Source organism: Neopsephotus bourkii, unplaced genomic scaffold (genome assembly GCF_033783945.1).
Source record: "Neopsephotus bourkii isolate Nb327-2 ecotype Australia unplaced genomic scaffold, CSIRO-AGI_Nbou_v1 NB_83, whole genome shotgun sequence".
NCBI classification, from domain to species: Eukaryota; Metazoa; Chordata; class Aves; order Psittaciformes; family Psittacidae; genus Neopsephotus; species Neopsephotus bourkii.
In genome coordinates this window covers 1,401,640-1,429,325 of record NW_026900600.1, presented here as the reverse complement: position 1 = coordinate 1,429,325, position 27,686 = coordinate 1,401,640, and the positions used below count along the sequence as shown (strand labels likewise).

At 36.6% G+C, this 27,686-nt stretch overlaps 1 long non-coding RNA gene across 1 annotated transcript in view; it reads right to left on the bottom strand.

The window, feature by feature from the left end:
- Positions 1 to 27,686, bottom strand: part of LOC133212980 (uncharacterized) — a 461,795-nt gene that overhangs the window by 178,606 nt on the left and 255,503 nt on the right. Inside the window, exon 2 of the long non-coding RNA XR_009725671.1 lies at positions 14,627 to 14,727. This is a non-coding gene — a long non-coding RNA (uncharacterized LOC133212980). The remainder of the gene's footprint in view (positions 1 to 14,626; positions 14,728 to 27,686) is intronic.

Below are 27,686 nucleotides of genomic sequence, written 5' to 3'. Positions count from 1 at the left end.
GTTGACACTTGTAGTTGAGCTGGCACAAAAATAAATGTCTCATTCATTTACAGTATCCATTGAACAATCTTAGAATAAGTGGGTGCTATTTGTTGATTTTTATGAAAAATGAGATTGTCCTAAGCTTTGTATTGCCAAAGCCTCCTAAACTTGCCTTGCAAACATTTTTTCATTAGGATTAACAATTTAAAAAATAAAAGCCAAAAAATGGGCAGTGAGCCCAGTGACAGCGGACAGAGAAACTCAGCTCAGTCTTCTCTTTCTATTTCATTTTATTCTTTTTAAAGGAACCCTCTGAAGTTACTGTTTTGATGCAAAATTAACACTGGGTTGAATATCAGTAAAGGATGAGATGTGACAGCGTGGAGGGGGAATTAGAGCACATTGCTTTTTCTTATGGCAGAACTCAGAAAACAATTTATCTTGTGGCCTTTTAAGTCGTTTTTCAGTGCCAATGTCCAAATATGCAATGGTGCCAGAGTCCTCTGAGGAAAATGTAAAAAACTCTCACTATCTTAACAGGAAGTCCAATGAGAAGTACAGTGTTAGGGCAGATTTTGGCCTTCCTGAAAGCAATAACAAACCCCTGTTTGCTGAGTAGGGTTTCATTGTAAGTTTTCCTGCCCCCAGCTGCTCTTTTGGGAAGGTTTCATTAAAATAAACATGTGAAGAGGGTGGGTAATCCTCTAAATGACCAGCATTTCACTTCCTGGTTCAAAGCAATGAACTCTCAGGGAGCAGTGGCCTGCATCACAAAATACCTCCAGTTTGGCATATGTGGAAATACAAACCACCTCTGACACAAATCATCAACCAAATATGCAGTGTTACTTTTCATGGTTCACATGTATTATCAGAGCCATGCAGGAAGCTGACTGCCACTTTACCTATACTGTTCTTGTCACCACCTTCTCACAGCCATAAGTTTCTATGTATGTTCCTTCTCACTCATGTAACTATCAAGGAAAAAAACAAAACAATTAATTATGTAATACTAGCCAGCTAAAATGCAAAACTTTGATTTAGTTCTTTCAGAGCTTGTGTTTGATGAGCTAAGCACCTTTGTCTTCCTTACCAAAACAGTTGAATTTTAAGGGAGATGTCTAGTGAAATTTTAAGTGGAAATAAAGATAATTCAGCATCCCTACTTCCTATAGAGTCCTATACATTTTATATGCATAGCAGTTGCTCAGACAGATAATAGTTGCAGGAATTAGTTTTATGCTTTAACAGTGTGGGAAATGTTCTGAGAAAACTATCAGAAAGTTCCTAACTTACAGGTTCCTAACATTACTCAGAGTTATGAAGCTTCAACTGATTTGCAAAAATGTCATAATTTACAGTTTTCTCAGTTAAAGCATGTGCAAAAATACCTGTGCAGGCAAGTGTTGCTGTTTCCTGTTCGGTCTTTGTACCAGACTGAACCAGCAGATAAGATAAAACTGCCATCTGCATTTGGAGATTCAGGGATTCAAATATTTTGGCTTAGAAAGAAATATAAACAGCTCTGTTTTTCATATTATGGACAAGAAAAATACTTTCGTTCTTATCACCACAGATTTATAGGCTGCATACTCTTTCTAACACGCTGTATATGAATGTTTTAGTGTTTTCTGCTATATTTGCATTCCAGTTTCATCAGGGCATGAATTTCAAAGGCCAGATTTCAACTCCTAAATATTTCTGATGACAGAGTGCTTTGAACAGGTGCTGAGAAAACATCATTCTGAATGAAGAAATATTGACTCAGTTACAATGCATTCATTCATTCCACTGCTTGTGAAAACAAATACATCCTTAAGTGTTTGAGTTGCAGGTTTCCATATTGCTAGCTATGCTGCTGGTAAGTAGTAAGCATTTAACTGAAATAAATTATATGGGATCATTTAAATGGTGTTCAAATTGAGAGGACTTGCATTTTAAACACGAAGTTGGATGTTATTCTCTCCCAGCAGCCCATGTAACATCAATTCAATCTTCTGTCCTAACTATTTTGTTTTATTTTTCCATCTACAAAGTTTTGGTTAAATATTCATCTTCAGAGCAAGTCAGTGAGGTGAGAACTCTTATCTCTTTATGCAGAACAGAGTGACAGCTTGGTTTCTCTGCCTGTGTGTCAGCATCTAGTGTTGCTTGAGATGCCTTAAGGTATCCCACCTGGCCTCCAGCTGCAAGTCTGGAAGGGTGCAGGTTTTCCATCAATGAACCATTGTATGTGCCAGCCTAGTGTAGATGTTTTGTATATTTTAGGAGGGATTCACTAAACAAGCATGTGTGTTAGGTTTTGATAAGATTCAGGTCTATATTTATACATCAATGTTGACATGTCTACATACATAGATCAATGAGCTAGTTTCCACTATAGTCTGTGAGTCTTATCAACACAGTCAGTAGAACTTTGCTTTAAAGTAGGCATTCAGGACAGAGTTTAGCTGCTTTGAAAATTAATATCAAGTGCTATCCAGAATGCCCTTAAGCATCTCAAACTTCTGCATAGGGCTGTCAGAATGACTGGTGCCTTTCTAGAGTAGTACCTAGATGCCAAGAGTGCAAAGCTGCACCTAAAATAGCATGACAAAACTATGGATTGGCATACAATTCCACTGGTAGCAGCACATCAACTGTACAAACCTCTTAGCTCCACTGAGTAGAGCTTGAGAGACTATAATCGAAACATAACACATATATCATATAGAGACATCCTTAGCATTAGAGCCAAAAAATACCTACAAGTCTAAAATGCAACAATTAACATACCTACTTGATAAGCTCTGAAACCTAAATTAATCCCATTTTATTTTAGTGATTTAGTGAAGCCATCTGTGCCCCCTGCTGCGAGAAAAGAGATAAAATAATCTTTTCTTGCAGGCAATTCAGGTGTTTAGTAAGCACTGGGATTGTTAACTTTTCTCCTCTAAATTTACAGGTAACTCAGGGTAACTAAGATTTCACTGTGTTTCAGTAGAAGATAAATTTAGGCCATGAAGTGAACTGCAGATCATGGTGCTATGCATTCCCACTAGCATTATAATGCATGGAATTATATTGCTGTCTTAGGAAGCACCAGAACAGTCAGTGCACTTGCAGTCAGTGCAGGTGCCTGGAGCTCACATGACTTTTAATCTTTCAAACACTTTGTTATAGGCTGCAGGGCTCCTTCCATTTAGGTTTCACTGTCCAAAGTTTCTCATGGCTTTATCTTTCTTTACCTTTTTTTCTTTTTTCTTTTTTTGTTTTCGTTTTTGTTTCAAAGTATTGCATGCAAGTCACTTATAGAACACAATAAAAGAAGAGGTAACTTTAATTAATACAGTGGCAGAGCACTCACTGAGGAGGTGAGAAAATCTCACTATTTTTCAGAGTGTTCTCAATTGTTTATTTGGAGGGCAATGCTAAAGGCATCTTCTGGTAAGGACACTCAGTAGCCTTCTTCTGGAAACTGACTTTTGTGTTTAATACAAAGACTCAAATGCCAAAATCTTCTGAGGCTGAGGAGACATAATCATGCAAGTCTACTAGAGGAGCATAACAGGAAACTGGAGATACTTGGCCTTGAAATGGTGCTCCAAGTACATTCAAAACTTTTCTTCAGTCATTGAAGGGGGGAGAAAACCAGGGAAATCACAATCCTGTGCTCTTCCCCCCACCCAGTGAGCAGCTTGGGTATTAAAAAAAAAAAAACCAATAAAAATTTAAAACTTTTAAAGAGTGACCTCACATCTTTTTTAGAGGCACTACTCTCATAGTTCAGACTAATTTCAATCCTATTCTCTTTATTTATCCTGTAATCCCCTTAAAGGTACAGTCTCAAGACAGTTTGTGGTAGAAACTGGTCTTCCTCTGCCTAAGGCTATATTTTCTGAGGAATGTATTTATAGAGGGACTGCTGACAATTGCAGTACAAAGCAGAACTCCTTCTCAAGATACGTTTCAGTTCAGGACAGACTGAAGTAGAGAAGAGCAAAAGACAGAAAGAATAAATAAATGCAGTCAAAATAAAAGGGTTCTTTACAAAGACTGCATGTGGGGAAAAAAAAAAAGAAGTGGTCAGAAACAATATAAAAAATGTTCTGATCTACGGGATTTACTGGGTATTGTCAGCAAGGGTTAATAGTCCCCTTTCAGCAATACCTCATCCCTTTTCTTAACCTGTAAGGATGACAGCTTGTTGCAGAACATTGGGATTTCCTGACACAAAGTACTAACACAAAATACATTAAAAACTGATTCTCATTGTCAGCAGGTCACAGTTGTACAGAGAAAAAACGGCTTTGAGTAGGGTATCTTTAAAGTGTCTGTTTCATTATGATAACAGCATTCTCTTTTCATGGTTATTTTTCGTAGTGTTATTACATTGGATGAATTCATTTTTGCTAACTCATGACAAAAAGATCTTACTAGAACCATTTGCATCTTCTCAGCCAAAATAAAAGATGATATAGTGACATAATGTCTCTAGTGAATGCTGTTAATGAAATAAGATCCTTTTTTTGTGACAACACACAAATAGAAGACACGCTTCTGTGCTCATAAAATGGATAATGATAACATAACCTTTCTTTTAATCTTTATAAACAGAATAAACACTTCATTATAGTAGGAAGAAGAGGGTTCTGATATACCAGTGTGTTGACACAGTGTAGATCCTGTAGATGTTTTTTATTAAAATATATTCAAATAGATGCTTTGCCTATCTATCTAATAGTCATTTACCTGTTTTGAGGGTGTCTTTTTTTTTATAAGTCATAAGAGAAAAGCAAAGGTAAGACAGTTGTATTGGTGTTCCTTTTTATTTATTTTGGCTTATCAAGCTAAGTTTAGCTGAATTGAAAACACAAGAATGCTCATCTTTAACAAGCTTTTCCTTGAATTTTAATTTAATTTTCAGAAACATCATATATAGGGTTATGCACCTGAATGCTAGATATGTGAATATCTGAAAAGCAATAAAGGAAGCAAGCATGCAAGGAAGTGTTTTGAAGTATAATTCAATCTCATAAATTCAACATAACATAACTAATGTATTAAGCTCCTCAAGGATGTTTTTCAGTATGCTTAGATACAATGAAAACAATTCAGTACCTTCATCTGCATGTACTTAGATCCTTAGAGTCTTTGCTGCAGACCTTCAGGAGGTAGGTAGCCTCACCTCCCATTAATTTAAATACCATTTAAAAGTGTTCAAGTGTTCATGTTAAACTAAAGTTTAATATGCAAAAGTCAAACTAGCCAACACTGTTCATCCCCATTACAGCTGCTCTGAAGACCTACAAGGATGATGGAAAAGGTGCTGGAAAGGGGACTCTGCATCAGGGACTGTAGCAATAGGGCAAGGGCTAATGGGTTCAAGCCAAAACAGGGGTTATATATAAGGAAGAAGTTCTTTACTGTGAGGGTGGTGAGGCACTGGAACAGGTTGCCCAAAGAAGTGGTAAATGCTCCATCTCTGACAGTGTTCAAGGCCAGACTGGACAGAGCCTTGGGCATCATGGTCTAGTGTGAGGCGTCCCCGCCCATGGCAGGGGGGTTGGAACTAGATGATATTAAGGTCTTTCCCAAGCCAAACCAGTCTGTGATTCCATGATTCCAAAACATGAAAAAAGATACGTTGAAGGGTTAGACTATTTTTAGTAACTGTAAATGATGTTTTCTATTACCTTTGATATTGAAACTGAATCTTTCAACATCTATCCAACAGCAACTTTATTTGACAGAATGCATTCGACAAGTACCTTTATCAACAGAATTATGATCGCTTACAAAATGTCAGAACAAAATGTCCAATACGTTTTTTGGTTGGGATTTTTGTGGGGTTTTTTATTTTGTTTGGTTTTTTCCCCCCACAATTTTAGCTTTTGAAGTGAAAAAGTTACATTATTAAAAAATAATACCTTTTTTTGCCTGTTATCATCATCTATGATTCAACATCACAGAGGCATTATAAAGCATTCAAAGATTAGTCTCATAATATTGTTTTCATAGTCTTTGGTAGTATACAGTGTTTTTCCAAATACACTTTTAGATTCTGGCTTGAAAGTTAATGAAATTAAAAACTACTGAAGGCAGAGATTTAATTTCTAGCAGCATCCAGAAATGCCAAGTCATGTGTGATTCCCAGCTTACATTCATGCAACCTAAACTTCAGGCATCTGTATAAACAAGTGAGGATTATGTACACCTAAGACTGCTTCTTTAATCAAGGCAACTCTAGAAGCTGCTTGTTGGGAATGTAGGTGGTTTATGAGGGTGCCTGCATTGATCCCAATGAACTCTAGAAAGATATTACAGCATAGTCCTTGCAAAGGTACCTCAGTTAAATATCTCAAATTAAACAGAATGAAACTAGACTACATACTAGAACAAGAGACAGACAAGTATTGTTTTTCGTTTTCCAATTACAGTGGATGGGAAACATTCTTGAAGTGTTATGCCCTATAAAACCTCTATACACATTGAGATAACTTCTTTTTCTGAGCATGGAAGGTTTTATGTGTGTTTGGTTTTTACTTTAATCATTGTTAGCATGGAAGCAAATTTCTTTGAAGTGGTGGGGACAGCTGCATTTGATAGAACTGACATTTTTTGCTGCGTCAGTTGCAGTTTGTAAAAATGAAAACCCACAAATCTTAAAAAGAATGAAATACAGCAGACATAGAGGCAATGAACAGTCTCTTTCCTACTCTGTCTTCCTGAGTCTGGAGGTGATAGATTGCAGGGTGCTGAGTATGCAATTCTTTGATGGAAGTTATACGTGTATTAGAAACGCTGTCGGAATGACAAAACTGGCATGTGAAAATACGCAGAAGGGGAGTGAAAAAAATTTCCTTCTAGCCTAATAAAAATGCACAGATTCCTGGTAAGATTTTGAACTGTTGCATGGGTCAAATAGCTAGAGCAGAAGAGCTTATAGCATCATTACCTCTTCAGCAAATATCAGAAAGCCATAGGCAAAATTAGTTGAGCCCTTTTACTTTGAAGGTAAAGACTATATAGAAATAATGTACTTGAATTCGGGGTACTTTTGAATTGAGTGTTCTACAAGATGACCTGGGTGAAAAAAACAATCTGATATATGAAATCTGTCTTTGCAAGACATGCAATTTTTACAGGCAGTTTTCAGATAATGATTGACAATAAGCTACAGTAAAATTGAAAACATTTACACAGTGTTATGGGGTTTTGGTCACTTTTGATCAACTTTAAGGAACTAAAAAATAAAAAGGCTAGCATAGTAAACAATTTGAACTCTCTGAAATGTATTGAAGACAATAAAAAGAAGTGTAAGACCCCTTTGAGGATATCCTCTGAGGGTCAAACTCAAATCATGTATTAGAAACACTAATATGCATTAAGTTATATTTCATTGAAATTTGGACACACGAATATTTTACGAGATGCTTTTAAGAAAACATTAATGATTTTTTATTGAATTAGATATCATCCCCATAAATAAATTTTAAAAAGAAAGAAAACAAACACCTGAAAGAATGCTAATAAATTAGATGTAGCTAAGAACAATGAACGAAATAATATACTAGTAAAATAAAGAATAAAGGGTATCAACAGAAATTAGAATAGACAAGGTACCAAAATCATTCAGGAGAAAAAGCATCAATAAAATGAGGCAGGAAAAGAGAAAACAGAAGGGTTTTAAGAATTCACATGTAAGTAAAAAAAAAAAAGTCCAAAAAATTATACACCCAAATGCATGTGGCTTTTTTTTCCTCTAGATTATGGGACTGCCACCTATGAATGTCACTTTAATTCCAGGTGTTTTGTATATCAGTTCCTTGATGAGTTCAGCCTCCTTTGATTTCTCAGAAAATATTTTATTTCTTTGATACATACTGCCGTGGTCTCTCATAGTTTTTTTATCAGATCTTTGTGACATCTTCCAGGTAATAAAGTTGCTGAAGATCAAAAGATAAATATGGGCTGCACTGAAAGAGCTGACAAATGCTTAACAACTGAAACTCCCAGGAGAGAAGTCATTAACAAATGGGAGAGTGAACACTGGCACAAGTGAGACAAAGTACCTAGAATAGAATAAGGAGGCTGTTGTATGAATTAAATCCATTATTATTAATGTAGGACAATAAATAAAACTGCAGTAGGCCATGACATCAAAATGTCCAAGGCCACGAGCTCTGAGCAATCTGGTCTAGTGGAAGGTGTCCCTGCCCATGCAAGGGAGGTTGGAACTAGATGATCTTTAAGGTCTCTTTGAACTCAAACCATTCTATGATTCTATGAATCTATGAATTAAAAGATAAGAATACATTCATGAAAGTAGAAAAGATCCTGTGCAAAACTTATCTTATACAGCAAACCTGAATTTACTTCTTGATTAAAATGCAAATTTGTAAAGTTAAGATGTAACAGTCAAACTCATGTAAGATATTTGACTTAAAACCAGATTATGCGATACAAAATTTAGCATTATGTGATTTCAATAAAGCAATTTTAATAGTTTCTCAAGTTAATGGAGTGAGTACCCCCTAATGACAGATGCCAGGCAAAAAGCCTTCAGTGGGATAACATCATTTAATGAAGGTTTTTAGAAGTTCTGCAGATAGAAGTTTTAACTTCTTAACTTAAAGCTGAGACATCTTCACCAAGAGCATGCCTTGGGATGAAATAGAAAAAGAATCAAGGACATGGTCTGTTCTAAAAGTGTAAAATAACGTTTGCCCATAATCAGTCTCCATAGTTAGAAGTAGAGAAGTAAACTGAATATGAATAAATTAATATAATTTTGTGTCTTACTGAAGCTTGGTTTTGTTTGTTTTTTTTTTAAACAAAGTAACCTCTTTCTGTCTCCTCTCATCCTGCAGCAATTAACCAATGGAATGTACAGCATAGGAGTATAGTGAGCATTAATGTTTATGCATGTTTAGGTGCACATACATATGCATACGTGTGACGCATGTGAAAACTATATGGTATGAATCCCAAACTGGAAACATGCATTTCTACTCTGTATTGCAGTATTAGTTTGTACAATCTTACTCTGATCTCTGTGAAAGCCTTGTGTCCTGTACCACTGAGTGTTCTGCTACTGACCAGTAATTTCATTACTTTTCCTGAACAGCCTGGCCATGTATTTTCATCTACATTGGTTAAGATGAAGGAAAGCACTCTATCAAATTCAAAACAAAGGCCACCAAGGACCCCATACAGAGAAGGGAGGACCAGAGCAAGCAAGGATTCTTGTCTATCATTCAGGTAGAAGCACCCTGTAAGGGTTCCCCTTTCTTAACAGTGTAGGTGAGGGTAAACTATTGTATTACATGGACAACTGAGGCAGGATGGGTTGGAAATAAATTTCTACTCAGCTGTATCTAATTGGACATTTGATAGCACTGAAAAGTCCAGTGGGACCTTAATACTCAGTAATTAGTGGGCAGATGACTGCAGTAAAAGGGGCATTAAATGTAGGAGCTCATGCAGCACTGTATAGCTGTGACCTGGCCTGATTTCAACTAACTAGGTGCAATATCCAGCTATTGTGCTTCTGAGACACTCATTCCTCCCACAAACAGTACTGTCAGCAGTTATATACTGGCCTTATCATTGTCCTTTTAGCAGCTTTGAAATACTTTTATAATCCTCAGAAGTTTCAAATGAAATAAGTGACTGCAGTTATTCAATAAAATCATGCTTCTACTCACCTCATATTACCCATAACAGATAAATCACTGTTTTAAATTGACACCAAACGTAACCAAGTCTTTTTTTTATTGAGCTATTATAACAATGATTTAAAAAATTTAATAAGCTCATTGTAGAAGGCCGGTTTTTAATTCATTTCAGTCAGTGCCATCTTCTTGACTGACCTCTGTAGCACACAATATGCTTCACTATGCCTTGTAGGTCACAGTGGGGTTCTAACTTTTCTAGCAGTCACGGTGAAAACCAAAGGAAGTAAGAAGGTAGCACTTTCAAATGGAAGTGTGTATCTTGGTTTATCTTGGATCTGTGAAGGATATCAGGCCACTGTTCAATACGCAGGAATTTCTATGCAATCTAGAAATTTGTCTGATTATGGCAGGATTTGTTAACTGTTTTCATAATTGTGTTTACTTTGGCCTAACTAGAAATGGGCATTAAAAAAACCCCAACCAACCTAACTCAAAACTATTCTAAATCAGCCAACCAACCAGACAGACATACACATTCCCAACTCACCACCCCCTCCGAATAATTACTTATATCCAATAAGTATTTTTAAATTTAATAGGTACTTTCTTATTCTAAAAGAAGGCAGTCGTCAGAAGCATGTTGGAGGGAGGGATGGGTCTGGACGAATAAACCCCTGTGTAAAACCCAGGAATTTCTCAGGTCCTGATACACTGAGACAGCCTTTAAATATGGGGTTTCAATAGTTTTTAATAACCCTTTTTGATTAATTTCAGCTTTCTTCTTTCTGAAAGTGCAGCAATACATTGGCTTGAGATTATCTCAACATTCTGCTTACCAATAGCTACATGCTCACTAAGTCAGGACTTAAAGTATCACAGTATCACAGTATGTTAGAGATTGGAAGGGACCTCAAAAGATCATCTGGTCCAATCCCCCTGCCGGAGCAGGAACACCTAGATAAGGTTACACAGGAACGTGTCCAGGCGGATTTTGAATGCCTCCAGAGAAGGAGACTCCACAACCTCCCTGGGCAGCCTGTTCCAGTGTTCTGTCACCCTCACTGAGAAGAAGTTTCTTCTCAAGTTTAAGTGGAACCTTTTGTGTTCCAGTTTGTACCCATTGCCCCTTGTCCTATCATTGTTTGCCACTGAGAAGAGCCTGGCTCCATCCTCGTGACACTCCCCCTTTATATATTTATATACACTAATAAGGTCTTAAAACACAATACATTGATGACAAATATTTATTCTTTTAGGGGAAAAAGTTGTGTACTCAAAAACTGTATTAGCTGTGGACAAACTGCTATAAATCAGAAAGGATACATTTAGAGAAAGGAGCCAGCTATGCACCTGTTTGATTCAAAGTCCCGAAAGATAAGTTAAGGAAAATATTAAAAAAAAAGAGTGTTGGATTGACCTTATGATTAAAAGGCAACTTTCCACACACGCATATCCCAGCACAATAAGAATTATTTTAGAGCACATGAAAAAATAAAGTTTTGTTTTCTCTTGAAAAGAAGTGAGGCAGCACTGGAGTACTAACAGAAGTGAAGATGTTACCAATTTGTTCTTTATTATTTATCCATCCTATTTACTTACTTTACTCCCTTTCCATGGAAGACTGTTATTCGCTTTTTTTTTTTTTTTTGCATGAAGATATTTAAACACCTATATGAAGAAAATACCCTAATATTATTACTTTATTTAATGTAGCTGGATGGTCTTAATCTCGTTTACTGCTGTTGTACTTTGAATAAACTATTAAATATTAAATAGAGTTCAGATGTCCTATCTGCTGGGAAAGAATAGTAAACTTAGGCTCTTTCTTTGCTTGTCTGTCTGTGTTCTTTTGTTTGGTGACAGTGAAAGTTCCTAATTTGTTGCTGATTTTTGATTAAATTAGATTGTTCATTTGTGGATGGGTAAATAAAGGAAATACATTTATAGTTGCTATATTACAGACTGGCATACTAAGTGATTTTTCTAATGGAATAAATAATGAAAACATTACTGAAAAAGATAATATCAAGATAGAAGAATTGAAAGAAATGAGTAATTAAAGCCTGAATAACCTCCACAGTAATAACCAGACTTTACATCAAGTAAAAGTATCTTGTGTGATCAGTAAATCACACAAACAGTGAAAGAGGCAGGAGGAAACAGTCCCATAAGTCTGTCTGCAGATACTGTGAAGAGATTCATTTATTGTTCTGTATGTAAGAGCTCTTTGCAAGAGACTGCACAATCATATGTGTGAAGAGAAAAATAAACAAAGAAGCACTGAGGATATGACCATAGTTTCTCAACCTCTTCAGTGTTGGGTGGGCTGTAGCTTTTATTTCCTTTTGAAGTGATTAACCAGATGAAGGGAACGTGGTACTTATTCTTCAGGTGATAGATAGACCTATTAAAATCTTTCACTCCCTTAGTCTCTGTTTATCTACCAAAATCCAAAATGTATGTCCCAAATGCACATAAACTCCTTCGCTGCCCCTCTGCTCAATGCCTTGGAAGTAGAGCTAGAATTAGAGTTCTAGGTTTCTGCAGCTAGTTTGTCCCACATGAAGACTATGAATTTATGTGTCCTTCTGTGGACTTAGTCCATATTTTCTCCCAGGTAGCTCTGTTGACTAGAGGACAAGTGAAGCATATAAAAAAAAAAAAATAGATGTTTTTCTGTTCTTCTGTAATTATCTAGTCCTAAAGTCAAAGGTAATCTCTTTTTATGAGTTCATTCTTCCTTTCCTTCAGTGAACTTGAATCAAAAGCATACTGCTTTACAAAATGTCAGAGATTATTGGTACAAACACGGTTTTCAGTTACTTACATGAGAATAAAAGAACAGTGAGTTTTTCTTTTTTTAAGGCACCTTTTTTTTATTTTCTTGCATTTATGGCTCAAAACCTGATCCTACTTAAGTTCTGCCCTGGGACATTAATGTCCTCTTCATTCAGAAGCTGTGTACGCCATGCAAGTTATATCACAGCATTTTCATTCATCCTTTCAGTGAATTAAAAGTAGACCATTTTATTTAACAAACCACAATATTTCATCTAATCATAATTCAAGTCAATATTTGCAGCATAACTCTTAGTTGCTAAAGTATCAGATAGCTTTGTACTTACCATTTCATATGTTAAAAGTCATTATTAATGATTTAAAAATGCACTAGGAAAGGAACAGATGTAAATTCCTTAGGAAAGGAACAGATGTAAATTCTGAGGCAATTTGGGTATGAAAAATCTCTAGTCCTGATAGTCTTAAGATTTTTTATGAGTACTGTATTAATCTTCAAAAAGAAATGAACAACAGAAAAAATTTTTTCCCAACTATTCCAATGTACAACCTTGAATAGAGTGCAAAAATGATTCAAAATCACATTCTCTTTGTATTTTTCTTTTTTTTCTTCTGTGGTAATAATCTTTTATCTCAATATATTGTTAGCATAATGATATTTTTCAATTACAAAATCAGCAGTGGTAGGCATCCAATCGAGATAAATGAAGGTGCAAGATAAGGCATTACAATGAGGAGATAAATATTAGAAAAGCCAGTTTTAGAGGATATTTATTTCTAAAGTTTACCCTTAACTGTACATTTCTTCCGTAAGCCATCACCAGTTGATCATTCACTCTAACCACTATTTATAAATTATTAGAAATTAATGAATCTAAAAGTTGGATAGTAATTAGAATGATAGAAGAGTGCAGTCCTGGTTAGCTATATTCTAGTGTAAACTATAAAAAATCATTTACTCAGAACTTCTGAGTTAGGCAGAAGTCTAAGAGGAATCCATTCACCTGAAGGACATGATGATAATGATGAACACTGCTGTTCGATTACCATCTCCACAGTATTTCCAGAAGTAACCAGGTAGCTCCTTTCTGACACACAAGCTCCCTAAAGGGAGTTTATTTCACCATGTCAACACCTTACATAGGTGTGATGAACACCTTTTACAGTAAAATAAATCTGTTTAAAGAGCATTCTCAAGTTTTGGGGGAGATTGAGTGGGAAAAGTGAGGGAAGAGCAGTGTGATAATTAAAGTACTTGCCCAGAAATGAGAAAGCTGTACTCAGTTCCCTTCAGCTGTCTCAAGGTCCTGGAAACTGTATCTCCAATTGCCACAAAAGTCTTAACTTGAATCCTGTTCAATACTATTCCTTTATTCCATGCTGAGTGCCTGTGCAGCAGGGATTAATAGATTCAGGAAATTAACTATCAGCTCTTCATGAATTTGAGTATTAGACAATATATTGTTCTTGTAGTCAAATAAAAAATTCTTACATTCCATAGCATCGCCAGCTAAAATTTGTGTAAAAGAAAATCAGATTTCTTCCATAATTGAAGAAGAAAATCTAGAAAGATAGGTTAAAAATTAGTATTTCCAACTTTTTTTTTTTTTTGCACATTAGTTGTTTTGCAAGTGCAGTGACAGAAAAGACCCAAACAAAGGAAATACCCTTTAAAAAAATATTTGTATTAACTTTAATGAAATCAATGTGAAGATGACATGCTTGTACTGAACTAAGATACCTCAGTGCCTTCCATTTCCAGTGCACTGATTCCATGGACAGTGAACTGTATCTTCTACTTAGCAGATTAAAAAGTTTCAGAAATTCAGGCAGATTCTTCACTTTCACAGGTTTTATCCTGCGGTTATTATTCAAGGTGAGTTTTTTTTGGTTAGGTGTGGTGGTGTGAGTTTGGTTATTTGGTTGTTATTTTGGGTAGGGATTTTGGTAAATCTTGTGTTGTAGTTTAAACCTAGCTGGTTACTCAGAACCACACAGCCTCTCACTCACTCCTCCCCACTTCCTCCCCCTGCTCCCGGAGGGATGGTGAGGAGAATAAAAAAAACGCAACTCCCACAAGCTGAGATAAGAAGACTCCAGTAACTAAGTTATAACACAAACCACTACTGCTACCACCAATGATCATGATAAGGGAAATAACAAGGGAAGAGAATACAACCGCTCACCACCTGCTGACCGGTACCCAGCCAGACCTGAGCAGTGATCTCACCCTTCCAGGTAACTGCCTCCAGTTTATATACTGGGCATAACGTGCTGTGGTATGGAATACCTCTTTGGTTAGTTTGGGTCAGTGTCATGTTTCTGCTTCCTCCTGGCTTCCCCTCCTCCCTGGCAGAGCATGAGACTGAGAAAGTCCTTGGTCAGAGTAAACATTACTGAGCAGCAATTAGAAACATCAGTGTTATCAGTGCTGTTCCCAGGCTGAAGTTCAAAAACACAGCACTGCACCAGCTAATAAGAAGGAGAAAAATGATTGCTACTGCTGAACCCAGGACATCTTGCTACTAGTCTGAGATTTAAACATAAAGTTGCTCTTTAAAGGACCAGTTCACAACTGAACTTTACTGCTTGGGCCATTTGGAAAGTTTGTGTCTATCATCCATCAGTGTTATTTGCACTTACTAGTACAACCAGACATTAGAAAGGAAACAGCATATGTGTGTAAAATTAAGTTAAGCAGTGACCTTATTGCATTGACGGAGTGTAATGCAGCTACCTGAAACCAAAACAAATTTATTTTGATTAAACATACTTCACTTTATAAAAATAACGTATCTCACACAAGTCACTGGGTTTCAGGAACACAGAGCTTTAATTCTGGAGTTCATCTAGTACTTCCAGTGTAATACAATGGACTTTCTTTCTCTTGTTCTTTTTTGAGGCATTGACAAACATTTGATTTGCAAGAAAAAGCTGCACGATCAGTTCCTTGGCAGAAGTTTAATTTAGTCAGATTTAATTTTAAAGTTCATATATATCTTAATATATGTATAAAATCATCAGAATATGGTCTACTGCCACTATCAATCCTATAAGAAAATTTACCTTAATTTCTCACAGGGAGAACTGAGCAGGAAATAATTTTTCTGATTCACTAGAGTGGAATTTTAGGAAAATGGTAATGAAACATTACATGGTACATGACACTGTAACTCTGGCCTCTGAATAACTAAATTAATAGGGCACATTATGTATGTATGAAAGTATGAAAGTATTAAATCCCTCATAGAAGGAATTTAATCCAGATCTACATCTCAGTTAAAAATATCCTTCCTACCCTGTCACTTATTGTTCTGGGGTCTCACCTGTTCACTCTTCCTTGCCAGATATTCTACCCAAGACCTGTGAAAGCTTTATAAAAGCATGTCATTGAAACCCAGTTCATCATAGCAAAAAGGCTTAATTGGAGGAAAACGGTATTTTCTGAGGACAAAATCACTTTATTGAAACATTCTTGGTGGCTGTTCATCATGACCTCTGAGACTTATTTTGACTACTATATGCAAAAATTTCTTATTAGCTTAATGCATACACACAGAGAAACCCCAAGCAAGCAGTTGAAATATATGAACAAAAAAAAAAAAAAAAACCAAGAGGAAAAATAGAGTGAAAGAAAAATCCATGGGAAGGTCAGTGGTGCCAGCAGTATATGCTCATGAGCAGAGCTTGCTGAAATAGATGTTGCTTCTGGTTTGCAATGCCTGCCTCAGGATTTTTTTTATCACATAAAAAACATTACACATGATAATTGAGTTATTGTCATTATATGCACATAAATTTATTTTAAGATGAGGTTTCTAACTAGATTTTCTGAAGAATAAGAGCAAAACGTATAGCCTAATGTTTAAAGCAGGATAAGGAAAGATTTAATTGTAATTCGTTATGCTCAGAATTTGTCTAGGATGTGTCTGGGATAAACTGACATCTTATCTTCCCCATCAGAGGGAAGAAGATGATGATATAAACACAGAAAGGCAGTGTTTGTTCACTGATGAGTCTCAGAGCAGTTCACCTGCACAACTCGTGCCAAAATGTAAGCTATTATTCTAAAATAATTGTCCTAATTACCAAATAATATGGCATTTTTCTGTCTTTAAAAGGATATTTTAGGAACAGTGTGGATGCAGGCACTGCTGATCTCCAGAATTTCTTTTTTATGAAACTAGACATCGGATATAGATGGAACGCCATGTAATTATAGAGCATATTGCATCAGACACAAAGTGTCATCTTTGTTAAAAGTGATATATAATGCATTGTATAACTATTTATATAGTGCTGAAGAGCTTGGTGAGAACGGTGTTTTTCAAATTGAATGATCATTATTATTTGTACCATTGTACTTCCATGTAATCATGCTTTGCACTTGTAGTCAGCAATGAAAATAAATACAGTAGTGGTGTTACTTGTCCTATCAAAAACTTTCACAATGGCAAATACAAGAACAGTGCACTAAAATTACCTACATAAAATAAAATATGCACCTTGAGACTGATAGATGTTCCCTAGTATAGTGTACTGTGTAATTCTAGCACTCAGCAGCCTTCAGCTTTTCTGTTAACACTTGCAAATTACACCAGGTATGCATGTCTAATTTGCTGCATCCTTGTGTAATGTGTAAAAAGCCAGAGAGCTTTTATAAAAAAAATATACCATTACTTTTAGACCAAAAGTAACATATTTGACAGTTGAACAGTGGGCTTTTTTGTTTAAGACACATTAAAGAGCATTAAAGCATATCTGGCTAGTATGGCTCCAAAGTGGAAAATTTCCTTCTCTTCCTCTGATTTTGCAGAGCAGTTAATACTGTCTTACCTCTGACCAAACCATTCTGGAAACTAGAGTATCTGAAATTACATTGAATTATTTAATTGTGTGGACAGCAAGTAGTTAGTATCACTTCTCAACTGATCACATTTCTAGATAGGCATTATTGTTCTATCTATGGCATGAACAGAAACAATTACCAGGCCAATAAAGCAAGAGGTAGAGTTTCATGGGATTGAAATCATGATTAGCACAGTGACCTGGTTATGATACAAATTAACTTTCCCTCTAGCTTTTCTCTTTTTGAATAATTCAGACATCCTTTCTCTGAGTTTGCTTGCATAACTTTGCAGTCTTTGCAGTCTCAATTTAACAGTATTTTTAGTATGCTCTGACACTTCTAAACAGCTCTATTAAAAACAGCTTGCAAACACTAATTTGAATGTACCCTGTAAAGTGACAAAAAAAAAAAAAATTGCTCTGGGAAAATATATTCTGAAGCTGAAAAGGGGGGGGGGGGGGGCTTGATTTTTTTTTCTTTTTTTTTTTTCTGACCAAGCCTCAAGGCTTTCACAACATTATTAACTATACAAAATGGAAATCAAGTTAATTGAACTGCCTTTTTTTTTTTGTTAATCAAACACTGAAATTCATAAGTATTAAAAAATGCTTTCCACACTGATAACCAATAAATATAAAACAGAAATAGAAAACTGCACCAAACTATCATACTGGCACGGGGCACAGAAGGGAAAAAGATAATGTGAAAGAAAGGAGAAAAGGGGAAGATGAAGAGAAAGATGGGAGAAGAGGAAAATCTTTCAAAAAAAAGGGTGTTTTTAACCATATTGTAACTTTCATATAAAAATGATACAGAACCTCCAGTAAAGACTGGAGATTCTAGATTTATGTGGTTTTAACAATAGCATACTATATAACAGTTATTACAAAAAAATGTTTCTTTAGCTCTGTGCATTTTGTACTACTTCAAATTTCTTTCCTGACTTCCCTCTCTTCTAGATAAATATCTTTCTTTTAATATTCAAACTTTTGGTAAAATTTGCTTCCACTTTTATTTTGATTCTGATTTGAACTGAGTTTACACAATTTCTCACTTTACAGACTTCTTAATTACTCTCTTCTGCTAATGTTCAACCCAGGTTAGTTAACTGTAACCCATATCAACCTAGTCTCCATCATCTTTATTTTCTTTAGTTTATTATAGTTTTCTAAACAGCTTTGTACTGTCTTACGGCTAGTTTGGGATATAATCTGAAAGCCCTATCAAGATTGTACTATATTCTACTCCATATACATTCTCAGACGTGGATGCCTATAAACTAAACAGAAAAGGCAGCAGAAAAAGGACTATATTCTGCATCTCTGGAGGACAAGCTTATGAAACCAATAATTAGATCTAAATACTCTTGGTAGATATTACTGTTAAATAAATAAGTCTCATGGAGTAAGTGTGGTTCTTCCAAGCAGAACCCTGAACTGGCTAAAATCTGTTTGCCTGAAATACAGAGTTGTGAGTATTAAGATGCTGTTGAATGTTAGAAGCACTGAACTTCAAATACAGGCAAACACCAAGTATTGCTCTTTATATTTCCATAATAATTTATTTTTTTTGGGGGGGGGGGGGTTATTCATTCTTTTCTGGAGGGGGGGAGGGGTTTGGGGTTTTTTTAATTTGTTTTTGTTGTTGTTGTTTGGGGGTGGGTTTTTTGTTTGATTTGTTTTTATATACAGTTTTGACTCAGTTCAGTGTCATCTCACTGAACTTAAGTTTCAAGGAGCAGAGGGAGTGGGGCTGCTCTCTAAAGAAGGATGAGCTGAGAGCCACAGGTAGCCCCAGCACAGCCTGCACAGTGCCCTCAAAGACCAGTGCAGATCTGCAGTATCTGAGCAGGCCAGCACTGGTGACAGCGGCAGGGGCTATCCACAGTGCCAGACAAACATGGTAAGCAGCCATGCTCAGGATGTCCTCAGGGTGACTAGTCTGGAACAGCTGGATACAGGGCCAGGGGTGTGACTAGAGACAAGGCCACCTGCAATATAATTCTGAGGTTCATCTGTGAGACAGGGACAGAGAGAGTACTGGATACCGAGTTACCCATAAGGTAAGTCCAGGAAGATCAATCAGTAAATTAGGGCAATAGGACACAGGATGGAAGACACACACACCCACAACACACCTCAGCAGAGGATTAGGGTTCTAAACCTAAGCTGAAGTGGGATACTGAGCCTGTGAGCAGGGAGTGGGGTGTCCAATGTGAGGCTGGTCAGGGACATTAAAACCTAGAGCACTAAGAGCTCTAACGGAAAATTATTATAGGAATATCACTGACAAAGCACCAACAGTAAACTTTGGAAAGAGATAGGTACTTCTAGAAAGAGCCCACATCTTTGGTGGATTCAATGAAACTCTGGAACTGTTTATCACTGTCTGCTGGCTGTCAGAAACCCGAGATGACTGTAGTGCTAACTTAGGTGATGTGAATCTGATCTGAAGATTTTGCAGAGGTTGTGCTGTAAGCAATGCCACCAACATTTAACTAATGGCTACTTCTGGACTAAATGACCTACCTTTGCTGAGACTGTAGTGGACTGGACTCAAGACCCAAAAGACTTTTCTCATTTCTCTGTCCCTCTGAAATAAATTCCTACAAATTTCAACATAGTCAACTTGTAGAAGAGATGGCTCTTGATGCCATCCTTAAAGGACATAAAATGTCCTGAAATACTAAAATAACAAGTTTGTCCTTAATTTAGCGAAGGCAAGAAACTATCATAGAAATTTAATTAGGGCTGTTTCTAAGCTCAAAATGAACAGTGGGCTACAGAAAATTTATCCTAAACTATTGCAAAGTGATGTTAAAATACTGAGGAGAAGTGGAAGTGTATAGAAGAGATAAGAAAAGAAATGTTCATTCCTAGGCCAAGGATCATAGAATCATAGAACAGTTAGGGTTGGAAAGGACCTTAAGATCATCAAGTTCCAACGCCCCTCCCATGGGCAGGGACACCTCGCTCTAAACCATATCACCCAAGGCCTCGTCCTACCTGGCCTTGAACACTGCCAGGGATGGAGCATTCACAACCTCCTTGGGCAACCTATTCCAGCGCCTCACCACCCTAACAGGAAAAAACTTCCTCCTTATATCCAGTCTAAACTTCCCCTGTCTAAGTTTTAACCCATTACCCCTTGTCCTATCACAACAGTCCCTAATGAAGAGTCCCTCCCCAGCATCCCTATAGGTCCCCTTCAGATACCGGAAGGCTGCTATGAGGTCTCCATGCAGCCTTCTCTTCTCCAGGCTGAACAGCCCCAACTTTCTCAGCCGATCTTCATATGGGAGGGGCTCCAGTCCCCTGATCATTCTCGTGGCCCTCCTCTGGACTTGTTCCAACAGTTCCAAGCCCTTTTTATGTTGAGGACACCAGAACTGTACACAATACTCCAAGTGAGGTCTCACGAGAACAGAATAAAGGGGCAGGATCACCTCCTTTGACCTGCTGGTCACGCTTCTTTTGGTGCAGCCCAGGATATGGTTGGCTTTCTGGGCTGCAAGCACACACTGCCAGCTCATGTTCATTTTCTCATCGACCAGAACTTCTCTGCAGGGCTGCTCTGAATCTCTTAACCTCTTCCTGGAAACACTGTAAGCCTCATAATGCCTTTACTTGCCATAGAGCTATACATCTCATTTGTGAAGAGAATGACTATGTACAGATTCCATTCCAAAGATACTGAGTCACCAAGAGACAAATTTTTCATGCAGGCAGTGTCAGAAAGAATTGATAGTGCATATAATACCATGAAATGCAGGAACTTATGTACTGATTCAACCAATTATCCTTGAAATCTACTCTTTTTTCTCATAGTAGAAACATATCAGATACTTGTGGAAAGAAGCATAAGAATGGGACAAATATAGATTGTTATTTTTTTTATCAATCACCTCTGTTAACAATGTCAGTTTATTTCTTCAAAGAGGGTATTGCCTGAGATGGATGTGTCTTTGTCTCTCTGTATGTAATAACTTTTTCTTCTGTTAATTTGAGCAATGCTGCTTTTGAAACCCATTGAGGGTTTTGACATCCACATCTTTTGGCAATTACTTCCACAGTGTAATTTTTTATTATATGGAAAAGTAATTCCTGATCTTTATATAAAAAACTGTCAGTTAATTTCATTTGATGAAATAATAATTGCCTGTGATTCTTGTGCTATTCACTGCTTTCATACCATTCATGATTTTACAAGTCTTCATGATGAAAATCTGTTTAGTCTTCTCTTTTACAGGTCACATACTCCCTTTCTGTTCAACTGCTTGTCATAAAGAAGCTTTCTATATCTCCTATCATCCTTGCCAAAGTACCTTTTCAAGTTTCATGTATTTTGAAGCTGAGGAAGAGGAAGCCTGAATAGATCTTTACAAACAGCTGTAGATATGGACTCATTGTGGGATTAAACACTGATAAAATGATGTTTTTTCTTGTGTTCTTTAATCTTTTTATAAAAATTCTTAGCATATCTTTTCGAGTGCCAGTGAGCACAGAGCTAACATTTACAAAGAACTACTCACCATGACAGCAAGAGCTCTTTCCTGAACAGTAATAGCTAATTCAGGTCTCAGCTTTGTGTATATGTAGTAAATTACTTTTTTACCCACATATTCATTATTTTACAGTTATCAACACTGAATTTCATCTGACATTTTATCTTCGAGCCATTCAGTATTGTAGAAGCCTCAGAGATAATTTGCAGCTAGTAAAAGCTAAATATATCCTGAAGAATTTGGTATCATTGTTAATCTTTTTCACTTTACTGCTTACTCACTTTTCCAGATCATTTATGAATAGCTTGAATAGCACCATAAATATTATTTGGAGGCTGCTTTTTTTTTATCCCTTATCCTTTTTTTCTTATTGTTTAAGTAGTTATTTATGCATGAGAGGATGTAACATCTTAAACCGTTGTCCTGGGTTTAGCAGTAGCAGTCATTTTTCTCCTTCTTGGTAGCTGGTGCAGTGCTGTGTTTTGACTTTCAGGATGGGAACAAAGCTGATAAAAATGATGCTTTGGTTTGGCCAAGGACTTTGTGAGCCTCATGCTCTGCCAGGGAGGAGGGGAAGCCGGGAGGAAGCAGAGACAGAACGCCTGACCCAAACTGACCAAAGAGGTATTCCATACCACAGCACGTCATGCCCAGGGGGGAACTGGGAGTTACCCGGAAGGACAGGGGGTGGTAGCGGTGGTGATTTGTGTTGTACATTGGTTGCTGGACAGTTTTTATCTCAACCCGTGGGAGTTGCATTCTTTCGATTCTCCTCCCCATCCCTCTAGGAGCGCGGAAGGGGGGGGCAGCCCCTGGGGGGGGGGGGGGAACGTGGGCCTCGATTGCTTCCAGCCTGGCACCACTCACTGGGAGTGAGTGCACAAGTTGTCTGGCTGGGGTTAAACCATGACAACCATGATAACTTAATTTCTTTCAACCTTTCATACAAGTCATTGTCATTACAACACACTTCAATGCAATAATCTCTCAAACAGTCTACCACTCTAAATATGCTGTCTATAAAACAGGAAGTAACATGAGAAAAGAACATGAAATTTTACTGTCTAAGAATATTACTTGAGACAATACTCTCTGTATATTTAACAATGTGCTATGGGACAGCTCTACAGAGCCAAGAAGGACCGCCCTGCTCCACTTCAAACCCTAGACTCACAAATTTGCAAATGGTATTCCAGCCAGTGTAATGGGAGCTACCCTTTGAGTTCCTTTCTGAGTAACATATTGATCAAAAGATCAGGTCAGTCAACACATTCTAAGCAGAAGCAGAAAATAGAAGGCAATAGCCTGAGATGGAAAAAGGATGGATAAGAAACTCTTGCTATACTGTACATCTTGCTCTAGTCAAGAAGTTACCATAGCATTCATACCACACCATTGTAAGATGGTGTTAGACTCAGATTCTCCAGGTCATCAAGAAAAAAACAAATAAATTTTAATCAACACCCATCCTCCCTAGAAGAGTAGGAGAACAGGAGGCTATCCAAGTCTTGCAAGAATGAGATTATGTGTTGCTACTGTTCCTACAGATGCAAGGATGAAAATGCCTGACCTGTGAGCACATATATAGCACAGATCTAATGGTAACAACCAAAGGTCCAGCCACTAAGAAACAAGAGAGAAATTGATCTATTGTCAACCCATACTAATAAACAAAACAGGAAATTATTCAACCACCCCACCAAAAAGAATTTAATGACTAGTCAGCTTAAGGAAACCCAAAACTTTATCGAAAAAATTTGCATCTTCTTCGGGGTTTTTTAACCAGCATATATACAGAAACTGCTACAGTTCACTCTTCACATAATGAGTAGCAGTTTTAAGACTAAAGGACACACAGGCTTTCACATTAGTAGAATGCTCACTAATGTATTCCATGATCACAGACATCGATCTATTTGTTCAGGGGGATGTCTTTAGCTTAGCTCCCAGCCAGACTCCCATGTTGTACTGAGAATAAGAGTGGGAGAGCAAGATCAAAGAATATTTAAATTTGGTTAATAAAAATCCCTAGTTTAGGTGGCTTGCATTACTCAGCTCATCCTTTATTCAGTCTGATGCAGCTTCTGGGTCATGGAAAAGTGATTTTGCTTTTCATCTTCATGGAAAAGTAACACTAAATTCTGACTTACCCACTGGCAACAAAGTAGTGTCATTTAGCTCAGCTAATAAGGAGAAAACCGCATAGTGATAATTTGCTACTTGACTATAAGAAATGATAAAGGATTCTTTCTTGGCTTTGCTTCTCTGTGTCAGTTGTTTTAGTTTTGATTTAGATTCCTTCCATTCCTTCTTTTCTTTGTTAAGAGCATGAACAATGTAGACACATGACACTGAATATGGCAAGAGGCAAAAATAAATACCAGGTACTTACATTAATAGTACCAGAAAGAATTTACAAGAAGAGAGAGTACATGAAAAACACTGTCAACCTGGATAAAACTGTCTATAAATACACATGTACAGATCTGATTTTTTTTCCAGTGTATGACTCAATACAACCCTGCAACAATGAATGCCTTTCCATTTAAAAAATGATCAAAATATTTAGATCTGAATTTTTATGTTTATTCTGACTAGAAGTCTACTTTGAAAAGACATCCATTGACTTAGAACAACTTGAGCAGGTAGTAACTCTTCAGAATAAATAGAAACACCATTCTGCCTTTGCATTTCTGCATAACACAGAAACCTCATTTTGATTCTTCTATTCTTTCTCTGGCTTTAATACATGATTTCTACTTATTCCAGAAAAAACAAGTTAGCATACTGAAATGTCCCCACACATCAACTAGAAGGGTTACAGAATCTTTGAAAAACACATGGTCTCTGTTGCATATGTCAGAAAGAGAGATATACCATTTTCAGTTCTAACAAAAGAACTTCCAGGTCTTGCATAACAACATTTTTAAAGGTTTGCTTTTATGCTATGAAAACACCTTCATTGTACACATTTCTCTTAACATTTAGATGTTTTTTAAGCAACATTTCAAAAATATTCTAAATGCGATTCAGTATGACAGAGCAGGTGAAGCATAAAATGAGTCATAGCAGAACAGATGAAAGGTCTATCAAAACCAGGGTACTTGCTCCTTTACACCAGATGTTTGAGAGGACTAGAAAAATAAATAACTCACTTGCAAAATGTGTGAAATCAGAGTTGGAGGGGTGAAGTAGAGTCCTCTTTGTAGAGTTAAGATGGTATCTGTTATGTCCTGACCATGATGGATTGGTGACCTTTATGAGAGCATCTGAAGTAGTTATTCACAAATCCTATTCTTCAGATGGCCACTTAACCCATTCTCTTACTCAACACTTGTTCAAATAAGGTAGTTGCTTTCATTAGTAGCTCTTACTTTGTGCTCCAGGCAGAATCAACAGCACTGAATTCCACAGTTCAGTTACTATACTACAATAAAATAAAAAAATATGGAAAAAAGTGGATTTAAAAAAATAAAGAACAGCCATGAAATATTTAGACAATCATAAATATTGCAGCATTAGAAATACATTTGCATATATTAGTCAATACATATTTTTAGAAATCACTGAAAAACAAAATTTATAACTTTCTCCTGTTTTTGGACTAAAATGGACTATATTTAAGCTTATTATTTAAGTGTTTTGTTTAGCGACCTGCAATATAAAAATGCAGTGTTTGGAATAAGATATGACCACTATATGAATACAAGACTGTAATTCACTGAAAGAGCTTAGCAGATTTCATAAACTAGAAGTCAAAAGGTTGAAAGGCTCCTGAAGTGCTCCAGAACTCAGAGATTGAAATATAGTTGGGCCTCTACTGGAAAGCCTTTTATTGGTATTTATAATATATTGAAAATATTTGTCTTATTCAGTAAGTTTTTCCAAAGGTAAACTTTCACCAAGCGGAACAGTATACTGTAGGCAAGCAATGGCACAGATGACTTATCCTATGTAATAACCCCATTAATGAGCAGGAATACAGACATGGCAAGTGAGCATATACATGTGTATATACAATGGTTTGTTTATTTACTCAGTATTTGATCTTTTTGCAGATACCAAGAGAGCTTAAAGCAAGTCTAGCTGTGATGGAAATCAGACTGACATTATCGCATCCTAGGAAAACCCTGAATGGTATTCACTTTTGGACTTTGTTCTATGTGAGTTCCAAATAAGTTGCAAGCTGATACATTTACAAACTGTGGCTATAAGAATCCAGATCTACATCTCTGGTGAACTACTGCTGGTTGCCAAAAAATAAGCACACACAGACACTCCTGCAAAATGTAGCTGTTATCACTGAAAACAATTTTTATTCATTTTGGATAAGAACACTCTCTGTCTTCAAGTTTTGTTGTTTGTTTTTTTTTTTATTTTGTTGTTATTCTTTTTCCACCATCTTTCAACTTAACCGTCCATATATGGAAATCCGCAGCTAATCCAGTTGTTCATGTATATAGGTGAAATGATACCAATGTCCAATGCTTCTGTGATTTCTTTACCACACTCAAAATCAAGTTAAAAAGGTAGTACAAGCATTTCAAGCATATGATATACCTACTGAATCTGGTAGGCAGAAAAGGCATAATGTGGCCAAGAGTCTAGAAGAAACTGCAGTTTTCAAAATGTGCAGAACTGTTCCTTCTCAGCCGTGCCTGAATTTACAAAAACTGGCCTTGCTTCAGAAAATATCTTTGGATTTTAGATCTGCGAGAAAACAAGTTAAAGAACGAGCTTTCTTACTTTTTACAAGTACTTCTCATTCTGATTGATCAGCTTCTCCGTTTGAAGCATGTTGCTTGTATTGATGAAGTATCAAAAGAAGTAATCAGGGAGAGAGGAAAGATGGTTCTTATCCCACAGCTCCTCGAGAATGGCAGAAATTAATTCTATTTGTAATACTTCAATATTATTTTAAATATGAATAAAAGGAGTAGGTCTGCTGGGAATAGCTCCTCAGAACATTTCTACAGACATCCAAACTCTTGCAAAATAACCTCAAAACAATGAAAATTTTTCAACTTGTTCTCAAAATTGAAGGGAATCATGGTTTTGTCATTTCATTTATCTTTTTGTTAATGCCTTTTTTTCTATTTTTTACCTACTATCTTCATTTTGTAAGGGTGACTGGTTCTGAAATATGCTTAATATCAAGAGATTCTGTGAAAACCAGTTGTGTTCCTTCCTTTAGTAGATTAGAACTACAGAGGAGTAGGACTACAGAGGAATAATCCATTGCTGCAAGTGGAGGGGGTGGGAGGCAGGGGAAAGTGGTCACTGTTTTGTTGTTTGATAGCCCTACTATGCACATTATATACAGTTGTGAATGACGTATTGTCTAAGACAGCAGAAGGACTAAATGTAGAGGTGCGAAGATTAAAGAAATACTATCTGCATAAAAATATTAAATATATATTCTGCTTTTTAGAGATTTTTATGCATTGTAAATTAATGATGTTTACTTTCCATATTTCATACAAAATGGGCATTAATTACCCATGCATGCTTTAGTGATTTGCAGTTCACATGGCAATACTTACAAATAATCATCAGAAAATGCTTGGGGAGATTCATGCATTTGACAGAATGAATCAAAAAGTCTGCTCTCAGCTGATAAGTTAGGCAAGAAGTGCGCCTGGGAAAAAAAGAAAAAGGGATGGAAAGAAGGAAGCAATGAGCATTAAAAATGATTCACGAGTGAGAGAAGTACTCTATACAGTGAAAAAGAGTGTTAGGAGTGATTAACAATTGGAAGAAACTGAAGTAGTGGATTTGCCATCTCTTGATGACATCAAATATTGAGCATCTGCCTTTCAGGCAGGCTGCTTTAGTGAAAACAGGTAGGAAAAAGTTACTTACAAGACATCTGGTATATCAGGCTCAGACTGGATAA